The sequence below is a fragment of the Pleuronectes platessa genome, chromosome 5 (assembly GCF_947347685.1).
Source record: "Pleuronectes platessa chromosome 5, fPlePla1.1, whole genome shotgun sequence".
Taxonomy (NCBI): domain Eukaryota; kingdom Metazoa; phylum Chordata; class Actinopteri; order Pleuronectiformes; family Pleuronectidae; genus Pleuronectes; species Pleuronectes platessa.
The window spans coordinates 2,711,576-2,723,313 of record NC_070630.1 but is presented as its reverse complement, the minus strand read 5'-3'; the positions used below and the strand labels follow the sequence as shown (position 1 = coordinate 2,723,313).

The 11,738-nt window shown below is 41.4% G+C and overlaps 1 protein-coding gene across 1 annotated transcript in view; it reads left to right on the top strand.

Annotated features, from left to right (window-relative positions):
* The window catches only part of LOC128440016 (B-cell receptor CD22), a 32,743-nt gene extending 27,405 nt beyond the window's left edge, over window positions 1-5,338 (top strand). The window contains exon 12 of the mRNA XM_053422585.1: window positions 4,824-5,338. The gene's annotated coding sequence lies outside the window, so the exon portion shown is untranslated. The remainder of the gene's footprint in view (window positions 1-4,823) is intronic.
* The last annotated feature ends 6,400 nt before the right edge of the window (window positions 5,339-11,738 follow it).

The following is an 11,738-nucleotide window of genomic DNA, read 5'->3' as shown; positions in this document are numbered from 1 at the left end:
TGAGCAAACTTTTCCTGCCTATCAGTGGTGCTGTGCGTATCGTCATGTCAGGGGTTTCTTTTGTTTCTTTGGGGAAAGTGTCAACAACTCTTTTGTCCCATCTTTGGCGTTTTGAGTGATGCTGCTTACGCTGGGGGGTTATTGGTTGGGACTGGAGTTCTCGAACGGCCTCTGGTTGTCCCTCAACGGAGGTCGGTTCCCGTTTTCCCTGCTGCCAGGCTCTTTTTAAGCAACCTACAGCCCGATGTCCTGGATCCCCACATACAAAACAGTGGTTACAGTTCTCTAAGCCCTGATGTAGACAGTTGGTACAGATTGGTATTTTACCCTTCCTTGTGAGAGAGGGTTGGCCTGGTGTGGAAGGAGGAATTTGTCTGGGAATGGATGTAATGCTGTGTGCTTGCGGCTGACCAAGCATATGGACAGGAACGGACTTAGGGTGGGTTATGTGCATAGCTGTCGTTTGCTGGTCCATTAAAGCTGCAACCATGTTGGTCAGAGTCTCAACCTGAGCACTGAGCTGTTGAATTGTCTGTTGTTCTTTCTTGTGCGCAGTCTGATCTATTTCATCCACTCTGACATTTGTGAATGTGTTGCTTTCTGTCGGAGACCATAACTTAGCCTGCACTGGTGCTCATTTTCGTCGCTGAGAATTTTCATAACTTGACTGACAATGTCTTCATCCGCCACTTGATTGTTTGAGAGGAGAGGTCTCAACTGTTGTCTGATGTCTGTCTGTTTAGACCCTAGGTCCTGGTAGATGGTGTGGAGGAAAACTTCCTGGATTGTTCTCGGGTCATCTGTGTTGGCCTGCTTTGACTGAAAGAGGATTTTCTGTTTGAGTCCAATCATGCGATACAGAAACTGTTGAGGCGGTTCTTGTTCACTTTGTTTGGCACACATTAGTTCCTGGAACAGTTCCATACCGGCCTTTTCACCAAGATGAGGCCTGAGGAAGCCCTTGAGTTCAACGATTGTGATGTCATCTTTATGGGTGAGCATGTCTTTAAAGGCACCTGGTTTAACTATCCTCAGCACAGCTCGGATCACTTCTGTTCCTGTGAAACCCTCCCTGACTCCCTCGTCTATCTGCTTACAGATACTGCTATATGTGATGTCAGAGCTATGGTCCCCAATCTGCCCCCCATGTATCTTAAACTCCCTACGCCGAAGATGGGAGAGGTCCTTTAAAGAAACCATCCTCTCAGTATCGATCGTAGCTGGGATATGACGTGGCATTTGGTGTGACCTGGGCTCACCTAGACTTTGCTCTGCTGCATTTGCTATATCTTTGTAGTGTTGTAGCCTCTTGCCTAGCTCATCATGCATTACTTGGAGCTGGTCCACAGTTTGACTTGTGGTGTCTGTGCTACGGTTAGTGTCCTGTATGTTCTGGACTGTGGCTGCTGGAGTAGCAGTATTGTGTCTGGTGTTTGAAATATCACTGATAGCGTCATGTGACCCAGGAGTTTGATCTATGATGTTATCTGACGTAGCTGTGAGTGTCTCATGTTCCTGAGTTACCTCATTTGTAATGACAACTGTAGTTCGAACATTAATTATCTCACGTATCAAATCATTCAACATTAATAACTGACTCATTCCTCCATCCTCAGAACTGAGAAAAGTATCAGAGTTAATAAAGTCAAAGATATATTCAACACAAACTTCTTCATCGTCGGACTTCAGGTCGGGTGTACTTGGATTGTCAGCTGTGATGTCCCGTGCCAGCTGGTATCTGTCGCTGCCCGAGAGTTTGAACAAGTTCTTTTTGATGCTCCATACGAGTTCTTTGCGTGCGGTGGACATGATGTGTGTGATGAAACAGCAGTGCGGTTCCTTTGGAAGAATGAAGACCCTCCTTGGACTCTGATCTCCCCTCTAGGACACCCACCAGCTGTTGTCACGGCTGCAATCACGTCACCTCGCCTTGGCCTCGTGGTTCTGATATCACTGGATCTGCTCCCCTTGATGGTTCTTGTGGAGAGAGATCCCGGACGAGCCCCCAAAATTTGTTACGGGTCCCAAGATTGGGACCACAGCAGCAAAGTTAAATTAATGACCTGTAGAAAACAGTAAGGACTCAGCAGCAGAAATGAGACGATGCATTCACTTCTTTACCCAGACAGCATCTTATTAAAATATAACTTTCAATTACAAACATTAACAATATAGAAATAATATCAGTCTGTATGTGTGGGAGCTGATCTACACAATGTGTAAAGTAAATAATATTTTTATCATCAAACTCCTGCAAGACGACAGGCAGGTAAAAATAAACACCTCACAGGCGAGTGTAGCTCCGCCCACCTAGTGGCGCGAATCTCACTCGCCTCACTGCCCAGCTGAGTTTCTCAGTTTTTACACATCTTAAATAAATAATCAAAACAACATTAACATAACTAAATGACACCCGTGGTGACCATGGGAAGCTTTAAGAGGTAACAAAGGTGACTCTCAGTCACTACTGACCTGTAGAAAACAGTAAGGATGCAGCAGCAGAAATGAGACGATGCATTCACTTCTTTACCCAGACAGCATCTGGCATGTGGGCTGATGTCCCCCCCAAAGAGATGTACGGGGTGCAACCGCTCCCATGCCAAATGTTCCACCTGGGTGCTGCGGTCATTCACTGATCTCTCTACTTATATTATTAGGAATAACCTTAAATGAAAATTACTATTAAAGTAATTCAATAAATTACAATTACTATTAAAGTAATTAAATAAATTAGAATTACTATTAAAGTAATTACAACAATTTAAATTACTATTAAAGTAATTCAAAAAAATATATTTTGGGGTATACCACATAATTTTTCTATGTATACAAGCTTTAGGTCATCTCTATAGTCCTATTAGAGGCAGGAATACAGAAGAAAGGCAGTTTTAAGGACTCATGATGTAAATCTCTAACTTCTTGGAAAATTTGTCTTTTGGGTCAAATCTTTCCTCATCTTGACTTCGACCTTTGACCGATCAGCTGCAGAGTTAATATTCACTATAATATTTTTGTTGGTTCATAAGTTGACTAATTTTGCACATTCACACACACAGGCTTAGAACAAACCCTCAGTACCTGCTTCTGTCTGTGCTGGCCCCCGGATAATAATGATCATCTATATTTAAGAAGCACTTATCAAAACCAGAGATTGAAAAGTTCTTCACTTTGGTTAATGAATATTTCTGAGTTGATTTCATGATCTTTACACCAGATGCTCCAAAGCCTCCCTCTGTGTCAGTGAGTCCCTCTGGTGAGATCATGGAGGGCAGCTCGGTGACTCTGACCTGCAGCAGTGATGCTAACCCAGCAGCTCACTACACCTGGTACAAGGAGGACGAGGACTCACCAACAGCATCAGGACAAAACGTCACCATCACTGATATCACAGCTGAACATGGTGGAAAGTATCAGTGTGAGGCCCAGAACACACACGGACGTAGTAACACCACCTTACATCTGACTGTTGGAGCAGGTGATTTAAGCACTCTGACTTTTACAACCTACACCCCCCCCCCCCCCCTCCTTTTCACTGCACCAGAACCTCAAACCATCAATACTCAGGATTTCCAGATGTATCACAGCTGTATATCAAGCCCATCATATTGAACATGAACAATACTGACTGACCAAAAGCATCACCTGGCAAACTGAGTCATCAGTCTAACCACACTGCTAATGTCTCCTGTCTGTTGTCTAGGGAAGTCAGTGATAATCATGACTATCATCAGGCTGACTCTGGTGGTCGTGCTGGTTCCAGTGCTTGTCTGGATTCTGTGGACGAGGTAAAACAATACAAATCCATCAGTTCACCCTCTGCTCTTTGACTGTCTTCTTCAAATGTCTTCAAACTCTAGTTTCAGTGTTATGAAGTTCATTTTGTCAAATGTTGTGTTTGTTGTTGTTCTCGATCCAGGATGAAGAAAACTCTGAGCTTGAAATCAGAAGTGAATGAAGCTGTGGAGATGATAGAGGTGAGAGACAGTTAGGCCAAAAGAATGACTCCATATCACTGTTTTCATCTCACAATGTTAGAGAAAGAGATAAAATATTTCTTGGATCAGCTGCTTTGTCTGAATCTGCCCAAAATGTAAAAGGTTCCACCCCCTCTCCTCCAAATATGGTTACTTCTGGTTTCATAAAAACCAAGATGGCGCTGGACAACGTGTCAAAAATAGAGGTTTCAAAATGGCAGCTCACAAACCAATGGGTGACGTCACAGTGCGTTGACACGTGGAAATCAGTTTATCACTTTTTGTGTAATCCTGCTGATGAACAAACAAACGAATGGAGAGGGGGGGCGCAACTACGTTCAAACTAATCTTGAATGAACTGTGATTATTTGCAGGTTTCATGAATAAAGTCCAGTGAGGCTTCATATTTTCTCATCTCTCCCCCATCAGTTAGACAACTGTCCTGAGTATGATGACGTCACTGCTGCAGCACAGTCAGAAGACACAGAGGAGCAGGAAGACCTGGTGTGAAGCCTCAGGTCAGAGCCACTGGGACAAACACAACCAAGATGGACGACTTCAGAGAACATCCGTACAAGAGAGTTTTACAGAAACCATAGTGTATAGTTATTAAATACAGGAAATCTGTCCAAGAAGCAAAATATCTGAGTGCAAGCGCAGAGTTTTAGCACAAGCAGAACAAATCTAAACACCAGCAGGAGCTGTGTGAGTGCAAGCGCAGGGTGTTGAGTAAAAAGACCACGAAATCTGAACATGCAAGTCCAGCTCTCAAACTAAAAGACCAGTTTAAGAGGAAAACACTGTACATTTCCTTTCTACTCATGGTTTCCTGTTTTCTTCTTTCCTCAGGTGCACTGTGATTGGTTGATGAAAGTATGTGAGAGGAAACAGGAAGTATCTCTCTTTCCATCCGCGGTTGCAGCAGCAGCAGTTTGTACAGCAAGACCTTCAGAACAAGAGTATTGTTGTGTTGTGTCTTTTACTTTTCTGATGGGTCCAGTCCTCCAGTTTTCGCAGCTTTATTTCTGTGAGCTTTAGTTCTGATGTTGGTTTAGGTTGAAGGAAGATTCTCAGATCCTACGACCCTCTGATGGTTGGTGTGTTGGGTTTTCCTTCTTTTGTCCATTTTGCCGGCCTGTTGTTGAAGTTGTTGTCTTGTGCAATAAATTGAATTATTTTTGCTGTTACCCTCAGAACTATGTTGGACGTCTTGTCGATGAAACTTTGAGGCTGTGGTAACAGCACGTGACTCATCTTGTGTCTAATACATGATATTAATGTGGTTATTACATGGATATTGAATTATTATGTATCGTGATTTTATGATTCTTTCATAAATAAATGTTTTTGGGCTTTTGTTTTCACTCCTTATCAATTTATTGGTTTATATATTTATTTTTTTCAATTGATGGAGGCTGGCATGTGCAAACAGACACAAAAGGGGGGGTTAAGGGAAATGGTGAAGCAGATGAACCAAGTATGCAGAGTTTTAAGAAAAAGTGTAATTTTAATGAAAGACAGAATTCCCCAAAGACTGTGTAACCCACATGGAGGGTAGGTGCACACTGGACCAGTATAACCCAGATTCGTAGGGAGGAGTAATTAACAGGAATCAGACACCACAATGAGCAACCAGGACACAGAGTTAAGTTTAAATGAAAACAATTGTATTAACACACAAAATATTTACAACATTGCCGGCATTCAGTTTAGTAAAATTAGAAATGTCTTTTGAAATGGGTGCACCCAGAATATAAAAGTAATCCTCAAAAAATAGGATGTTCTGCTAGATTCAACTGTCCTTTGAGGTTCTTCCCCACAGTCCTACCACACTGACAGCAAGGTTGATGAATGCTTGAAGCGCTCCTCAATCCAGGTGCTCAACACGGGTGGCTCGCCATCTCCCTCGTCAGGGAGAGATTCCAATCCAACTCAAAGTTCAAGGGTATCCAGAAAACCCAGCCGGGAAAAGAAAAGAATAAACGGTGCTCTAAGCTTCTCTCCAGGTCCTCTCAGTAGCTGATAAACTTCTTATGGGCTCAAACATACTCTAACTTCTCTTTGTTCAGTATTATATCAAGTACCAGTAGCAGTAATATCGCTCCGTAATTCCAACTTCTCCACTTCTCATCAGGCTCCGTCTGTCTCCACACTCGACTGCACCCCGCTGACTCGAGTGAGGAGGCGGGACTTAGACCGTTTTACACCAATAACATGCAGTTATTTCACCTTGAACCAATAGGCTCACTTGTTGTCAAGTTTTTTGACAGGTAGAACACTTCCTGAGCAAAAAGGAAATGACTTAATAATAATAAATTAAATACAGAAGAAATAAAACAGAATTGTTATTTAAATAAAAGGAATTCTCAGTAAGGAGGAAATATAAATAATACTATAAATAAGTGTTTTGGTAACAACTGGTTTTCCCAGAGGGTTACACCTGTTACATGGGTTTATACAAATTGATTACACTATTCTCAAAAAGGTAAAAACTAAAGAAACAAAAACACACAGGAGGCTTACATAGGGGATGTAGAGGTGCAGAGGCCCAGGAGACACAGGATTCAGAAACACAAGCGGTCAGGACAGGAACACAACGGTTTAGACAAACTTAGACAACGATCCGACGAGGACAAAGGGAAGCACAGAGGCTTATATACACACACAAGGACTGGTGCAGACGATCACAGAGACAGGAAGTGAAGAACAGATTAGGAGCAAGGCCTACAAAATAAAACAGGAAACAGAAAACACTCTCAACAAATAGACTGAAACAAAAACTAAGATGACAAACCATCACAGGGGAATTTGAGCCACTATCCTTTTCCTTCCTCGAGAGAAAGTGCCCTTTTTAAAATACAGTAAAATGATATCCCTGTAATATTATATCCAAAACAGATATATTGTAATATAATAAAAAATCTAAATATCAGGTGGAGAGATAAGACAAGTCTCTGTTCCCTCCCTCCCTCCACGTCTCCTGCACAGAGCTGAGCATTGCAGCTGTGGACATTTCTTCGTTCTTAGAAGCATCACGACTCGGACTCTGAATAATTCTAACAGCGCTGCTCCAGGACAGACACTCGTTAAAGATCCGGTCTGTGTCAGAGTCTCTGTCGGAGTCTGCTTCCTCCTCACTCCTCTTCTGACCTGCGCTCACTTTACACTTTAACATTAAACACCAGCACTGATCACAAGTTATCAGGACACCTCCAGGACTGACGTTTACTTTGTGTTGGTTTGATTTGCTTTAGAGTTCATGAGACACACGTTTAAACCTGCGACACAACAAGAGACGTGACGTGACACAGTCAGGACATCAGGGTTAAAGTGAGAGAACCATCCGGAGTCATGATCCGACATCATCGATTAATAACTAAATACATGTGGTTATCAGTTTGTGTGAAGAGGGACAGAGACCAACACACACACACATGCACACACACATACACACACACACACACACAAACACACAAACAAACACATCCACACACAAACACACACACACACTCATGCAGACAGAAGAGTTCCTCCCACAGATTACAACATAACGCAGTTTTTTAACTTCTTTGCTGCAGAAGAAGCCACGCCCCCTTCATCCAGGAACATAATTATGAATTCAGCAGGTTTTTATAAAGTTCATTTCTAAATGTGATGATGAGAAAACATCAGAGAAACAAAGTCACTTGTTGAACTGCGGAGTAATTACCTCAGTGCAGTGGAGCTGCTTAGGGGGGCCAGGTGGGGCCAGGCGGGGCCACCTTGATACAGTAAAGGTAATAATCAGAGTTTGTCCTTTTAAGCTTTAGGTGCAGGACACAAGTCTAAACTGAATGAATGTCCAATCAGTGTGTAGAGCACTGACCACTGTCATAGACTCACTGTTGTAATGGAAATCCTTATTTTGTAAGTTACAGCACAACTGTAAGAAAAGTAACAGTCTATAATACTTTTTAATTCACTTTCTAAATAAAACTGATTTCATATTTGTCTGACTGATTTTATTAACTGATGAGAAAGCAGCCATGGGACATTGTGCATGTGTGACACTTTGAATTTTAGTTTTCACAATACACCCAGACAACAAAGTTGATCCAACTTGAAAAAGGTGATTAAATTAATTTTCTTCATATGTACTTATTAAATTAGTTTAAAAAACTGAATTTATCTAATTTTGGCAGATTTGACCAATTTTAAAACGGTAAGTAAAGTTAACTCTCAAAGTTAAACCAACTCGTCTGATTTGACTGAATAGTTGTGTTTACTTTGGCTACATCCATATAACTGTGTTTTTAAACAGAAACGTTCTCTCTCCACGTTCTGCTTGTGCTTTAATGTAGAATCAGACTCATCAGAACAATCAGCTCCAGAGTTGAGGAGGAGTTCATATGAATTTCACAGTCGGGAACTAATTCTTCTGATTATTCCGACTCCACGTTAACGCACAACCAGAGCACAGTGGGAGGCTCCGCCCATCTGACCCAACAGTCGATGGTTCCTGTGTCACTCTGCTGCTCATGTGCACCTGTGCATGAGCTCATGAAGTCCAGTCTACACAAGTGAACAGCTTTACACGTGTATCAGACAAAACAAGTTTGACTCACATGAGTCGAATCCTCGTGAGAAATAAGTAGAGAACATTAAACTAATGTAAGTTTGCATAATTATGACCTTTTAAGATTTGTTGTTATGATCCAGTCTTCACATGGACTGGAGCTGTAAATAAACAGGAACTGACTTCTAACATGAGATTAAGAAAGAATAATTCAACATGATTTTTAAGTCCAGTCTCAAGGAATTAAATTTCTGGTGTTTGTCCGTTCATGCATGTTAATGATGTAAAGAGGAAGGAAGCCAGCGTTGAACAGGCAGGCCGGTTCAGCCCTACTTACATCTTCAGTTGATGGTGATACAGGTTTGGTGTGAACAGCCACTGAAGGCGTTTCTAACACTCTGTTAAATAAAGAAATTCACAGTTTGTACAAAGCACATGTTACTTCTTTGTTTTAGGTTTAATATAACACCTTCAGGCTCAGCATGCATGTAAGTGTGAACAGGAATGAAGGTGGGGGTGTTCAACATGTTAAACGTATCTTTCTCTTACAGAATCTGTCTTTCTTCTCAGACTCTTCTGTGTTGTAGGTAGACGTGTCTGTGATGTGACTGAGTTTCATCTTGTGAACATTATTTATCTGTGGAGGTTTTTCTTGTTTGAAGTCACAGACGAGAGCAGCAGCTACTATGAGTGTAACTGCAGCAGCCAGTGGATTTGTTGTCCTTCTTCTCACTGTGACAGGTACTGTACCTCTACATTCATGTTGTCACTCTATTTTACACTCAGACTTCTGATTCACCTGAAGTGAGTTTGAGAAAGAAAGTAAAAAATATAAATGAACCATTCATTCATTTTCAGATCACAACATTTAAAGTGATGCAGAAAGAAAATATATGAAGGAATTATCATCAGTATTATTTTGTATCTTTGTTTAGAAGTTTCTATCGTCTAGAGCTCAACATATTACAGAGTCTGAAACATGTTATTCTTATTATGATTATGATTATTATCATCATGACTGAGTTCTTCACTGCTCGATGCAGGAGTTGTCATCATTGTGTGGAGTCATTAGTTGAAATGCTATAGAATGCTGCTCATGGAAATGTGTTTCTTTTCTACAGAAAGTAAAAAGTAAACTAAGTGTTCTCTGGTGTGGTTATGAATCTGATTATCTGTGTTACAGTGGTACAGTGTGAGAATGGCTGGGATGTGAGTTACACTTCTACTGAGATCTGTGCCGTCAGAGGATCAACAGTGGACATTAACTGTACCTACACATACCCATCCACAGTTAATAACCATGATACTACAGTTCAGGAAACTTTCTGGTTCATTAAAGAGAGTAATGGGATTCACGTTGATCTAAGGACTGATCCGGAGTATTCAGGTCGTGTGGAGAATCTCTGTGGAAACAACACGTGCACTCTGAGAATCTCTAACCTGAGAGAGAGCGACTCAGCTGTGTACAAGTTCAGGTTCACAACAAACCAACCTACTGGGAGTTTAACTGGTTCAGCTGGAGTCACTCTGTCTGTCACTGGTAACATTTACATCTGAACATTCATTCATTTATTTCCTACATCTTGTTTGGTTCACTTGAGTGTGTCTGTGCACTTTTATATGCATGTGTGTGTGTTGTCAGTTTGGACTAAAATGAATTCCTTATTCTCACACACAGATTTGCATGTGCAGGTGAGCAGATCATTGAAGGCTGAAACATTTAACATTGCAACGCTCAGGTGTCAGAGCAGTTGTCGTCTTCCTGATCATCTGAACTACGTCTGGTACATGAATCAACAGAAGATGAAGAAGGAAGGAGCATCTTATTCAAGATATTTTCATCCTGAAGACACAGTTTCCTGTGCTGTTGAAGGACTCGAGGATTTCCGCTCTCCTTTAATCTGTGAGTTTAATCTTCAGTATTTCACTAACAACACCATCTGCTGGAGTAATTGAGATAATTCATTGTACCATAACTTCATGTGTCTTTAAATACTTTTTTCTGTATGGGCATATTGAGCTCTTGGGATACTACTGTCAGTACTGACAAACTAGTGTAGTACTACTATTCTGCTTGTGTAAATATAGATGGAAGACATGACTGCTTTCCAGAAGTGAAGCCAAAGCATTGTGATCGCCCCCTAGTGGCTGGCTGCAGTATAGAACATACATCCTGTCTCCTCCATGTTAGTGGGAAGGACATGGACCAAACTAAAAAGTCAAATACATTTTTCTCAAAGATGGTTTCTGTCATTTTAGGTCGTTCTTATCTCACTCTATTGTTCATGTTTCTCATAAGTTTGGTTTTAATTTGTTATTTGATGAAAAGAAAAGTAGATTCATCTTCATGATTGACAGCTGAGGCTGACTCAGGATTGGTCGAGCTCATATATGGGCGGGACCTTGATACTGTGGCTCCATCTCCGGATCACTACTGTGCAGACTGTGGTTCCAAATGTGAAAGATGGCAGCTTTGGTATCCAGGATATTTTGGCTTCATTTCTGGAGAGTGGGAGGAAGTGGAGACGTGTCGTCCATCTTTGGTCGACTCTGCATAAAAGACACAGATCATTTCCTCCATATTGTTCAGTTTGTTCCATTATAAGAGCAACTTATACAAGGTCCCTCATGTTCTTCACTTCCAACAGTGTGTTTCTCCCCCACACTGAAGTCTAAAGGGCACTTCCCTGTGTTTTATGTGAACTGAAGTTTCCTCATCTTGGCATCGTCATCATAAAATGAAAACCTGCCGACTGGTGATTCACCAGAGAAAATATATGGAGATAGTTTTATAAATGTATAAGTTTATCTTCTGATTCTCTGATGTGCTCTGTGTTACAGTGGTAAGGAGTCAGATTGACTGGAGTGTGAGTTACACTTCTACTGAGATCTGTGCCTTCAGAGGATCAACAGTGGACATTAACTGTACCTTCACATACCCATCCAGGTGGAATAACCATGATATTACAGTTCAGGAAACTTTCTGGTTCATTCAAGAGAGTAATGGGATTCCCGTTGATCTAAATACTGATCCGGAGTATTCAGGTCGTGTGGAGAATCTCTGTGGAAACAACAAGTGCACTCTGAGAATCTCTAACCTGACAGAGAGCGACTCAGCTGTGTACACGTTCATGTTCACAACAAACCAACATAATGGGAGTTACGGTTCAGCTGGAGTCACTCTGAATGTCACAGGTACCATTTACATT